A 3561-nucleotide genomic window follows, 5' to 3' on the forward strand; every position below is an offset into this window, starting at 1 on the left:
GTCTTCAAAATTAACAAAAGAAGTCTCAGAAAGAGAAGAATGAGATTTGTCCTCTCCCCTGCAGTTACTGATGGAGACAGATCTTTCTGTGTCATCAAATTATTTCAAAGACTCTAACTGTATAAGGTGTTAAATTGAGAACGTTCATGTGGGCCAGGTGCAGTGGCTTACGCCTATAATCCCAGCATATTGGGAGGCTGAGGCAGGCGGATTACCTGAAATTGGGAGTTTGAGACCAGCCTGACCAACATGGAGAAACCCTGCCTCTACTAAAAATACAAAATTATTACCATCTTTTTCTTGGGGTTGTGCTGCCGTCCAATGAGCACATAATGAGGGCAATATTGCTAACGCTAAACAACACACCCACATCAACTAGAGCTTTGCTTTACCTTGGTACAATTTTTGGAAAAATGAAAACCCACATTTCCAAGATTAAAAAAATAAAGAAAAAAATACAAATTTAGCTGGGAGTGGTGGCAGGCTCCTGTCTTCCCAGCTACTGAGGAGGCTGAGGCAGGAGAATCACTTGAACCTGGGAGGTGGAGGATGCAGTGAGCCAAGATTGCTCCAGCAACCACTGTGCTCTAGCCTGCGCAACAAAAGCAAAACTTTGTCTTAAAAAAAAGAACATTCATATGATTACCAACTTCTATGGATATTTATAAATGTGATCAACTTTTTTTGGCTCTGCATTAACACAACTGTCCTTTGAAGTATAATTTCGGAAAAGAGAGCTTAAACATTCTTAGAGGTTTAGAAATTCTTGCATGCCAACTGAAAATAACCTTGAAAGAAAAATCTTGGAAGATTGGCTATTGTAATATAACAGCAAATTTGTTATCTTTTGCTGCAAACAAATTACCCCCAAAACTTAGTGGTTTAAAACAGTGAACTTTTATTATATCATTTCAGAGTTTTGAAGGGTCAGGAAGCCAGGCACAGTTTAGCTGGGTACTTCTGGCTCAAGGTTTCCGTAGTCAAGCTGCCAGTCTGGGCTGGGCTGTGGTCTCATAAGAAGACTAAGCTGGGGAAGAATCCACTTGGAAGCCTTTTTTCTTTTTTTTAGACAGTCTCGCTCTGTTGCCCAGACTGGAGTGCAGTGACACAGTCTCAGCTCACTGCAGCCTCCATCTCCCAGGTTCAAGTGATTCTCATGCTTTAGCTTCCCCGGTACCTGGGACTACAGACAAGCACTACTGCACCCAGCTAATTTTTGTATTTTTAGTAGAGACAGGGTTTCACTATGTTGGCCAAGGTGGTCTCAAACTCCTGGCCTCAAGTGATCCTCCCACCTCAGGCTCTCAAAGTGCTGGGATTACAGGCATGAGCCCCCATGCTTGGCTACTTCCAAGCTTTCTTACATTGGCCTCTATTCCTTATGGGCTGTTGGATTAATTGAGGGCCTCAATTCCTGGTTGATTATTGGCTGGAGGCCTCTCTCAGTTCCTTTCCATGTGCACCTGTCGATGGAACTGCCTCATGCTAGTGAGGTGAGCCAGCAGATAAGTAAAAACATGTGTGTGCATCCTGCTGCCTTCTCAGAGCAAGCAGGCCAAGAAAGAGATAGAGAGCGTACCTAGAGTGCAGTGGCATGATCTCGGCTCACTGCAACCTCCACCTCCAGGGTTCATGCGATTCTCCTGCCTCAGCCTCCCGACTAGCTGGGATTACAGGTTCCAGCCACTGTGCCCAGCTAATTTTTTTTTTTTTTTTTTTTTTGTATTTTTAGTAGAGACGGGGTTTCAGCCAGTCTGGCCTTAAACTCCTGACCTTGTGATTCACCTGCTTCAGCCTCCCAAAGTGCTGGGATTAGAGGTGTGAGCCATTGTGCCCTGCCAGAAGCTGCAATCTTTTGTGTGACCCAAGCTTAAGAGTGACATCCCATTATTTCTGCCTCTTCTGTTCATTGGAAGCAAGTCACTAAATCCACCCCACACTCAAGGGAACCAATACCTCTTTAGGAGGTAAGAATCATAGAAGACTAGCAAAGAGGCTGCCTACTACAGTTGCCTTACTTGATAATTTGCTAGGTAAGTAATAATACTATAATTGAAATCTCTGCATTTTTTTTTTTTTTTTTTTGAGATGGACTTTCACTTTTGTTGCCCAGGCTGGAGTGCAGTGGCGCTGTCTCAGCTCACTGCAACCTCCATCTCCTGGGTTCAAGCAATTCTCCTGTCTCAGCCTTCTGAGTAGCTAGATCTACATGCATGTGCCACCATGCCCTGCTAATTTTGTATTTTTAGTAGAGATGGGGGTTTCTCCATGTTGGTCAGGCTGGTCTCGAACTCCTGACCTCAGGTAACCTGCCCACCTCAGCCTCCCAAAGTGCTGGGATTACAGGCATGAGCCACTGTGTCCAGCCTAGGATGTATTCTTAAATCGTATAAATACTGTACTTATAAAACTGTAGTAATCAAGGCATTGTGTTGTTGATGCAAGGATAGATAGATCAATGGAAGGCAAGAGACAGCCTTGAAATAAACCCTTCCTTCATTATAGTCAATTGATTTTTGACAAAGGAATCAAGACAATTCAGTAGTACAATTGATAATCTCGATAAATGATGCTGGTGCAATTGGATATCTATATGCTAAAAAACGAAAGCAAAACCCCAGAAAACAACAACTAAAAGAAACTTGAACCTTTGCTCACACAAAATACAAAAATTAATTCAAAATGGCCAGATGGCAGTGGCTCACGCCTGTAATCCCAGCACTTTGGGAGGTTGAAGCATGCGGATCACCTGAGGTTGGGAGTTCGAGACCAGCCTGGCCAATATGGTGAAAACTGGTCTCTACTAAAAATACAAAATTAGCCGGGTGTGGTGATGCGTGTCTTTAATCCCAGCTACTCGGGAGGCAGAGCCAGGAGAATCGCTTGAACCCAGAAGGCAGAGGTTGTCGTGAGCCAAGATCGTGCCACTGCACTCCAGCCTTGGTGACAGAGCAAGACTCCGTCCAAAAGAAAAAGGATTATAAACTAAAATCGAAGAGGTAAAACTATGAAACTCAAAAAAAGATGCCAAAGGCAGAAACCATAGAAGAAGATGTAATAAATTAGAATTTATCAAAATTTAAAACGTAAAGTACCTTAAGAAAATGAAAGGGCTATGGGTGGTGGCTCACACCTATAATCCCAACACTGGGATGTCAAGGTGGGCTTGAGCTTAGGACTTCTGGACCAGCCTGGGCAACACAGGGAGACCTTGTCTCTACTGAAATTCAAAAAATTATTATTAATAGCTGAGCGTGGTGGTGCATGCCTATAGTCCCAACTACTTAGCAGGCTGTGGTGGGAGGATTGGTTGAGCCTGGGAGGTCAAGGCTACAGTAAGCCTTGATCATGCCACTACCCTCCAGCCCAGGTGACAGATTGTGACTCTCAAAAAGAAAAAGAAAAAAGAAAAAAGGATAAGCCACAGACTGGAAGAAAATATTTACAAATCGCCGGGCACGGTGGCTCAAGCCTGTAATCCCAGCACTTTTGGGAGGCTGAGGCGGGTGGATTGTGAGGTCAAGAGATCGAGACCATCCTGGTCAACATGGTGAAACCCCG

The 3561-nt window shown here is 44.0% G+C and overlaps 1 non-coding gene across 1 annotated transcript; it reads left to right on the plus strand.

Annotated features, from left to right (window-relative positions):
* Window positions 1-288: 288 nt before the first annotated feature.
* On the plus strand, window positions 289-413 carry LOC116548036. The gene has a single exon (XR_004267281.1). It is a non-coding gene; the product is annotated as a U4atac minor spliceosomal RNA (small nuclear RNA).
* The last annotated feature ends 3148 nt before the right edge of the window (window positions 414-3561 follow it).

The sequence above is a fragment of the Sapajus apella genome, unplaced genomic scaffold (assembly GCF_009761245.1).
Source record: "Sapajus apella isolate SASKATOON/1434 unplaced genomic scaffold, GSC_monkey_1.0 scaffold6384, whole genome shotgun sequence".
Lineage (NCBI taxonomy): Eukaryota > Metazoa > Chordata > Mammalia > Primates > Cebidae > Sapajus > Sapajus apella.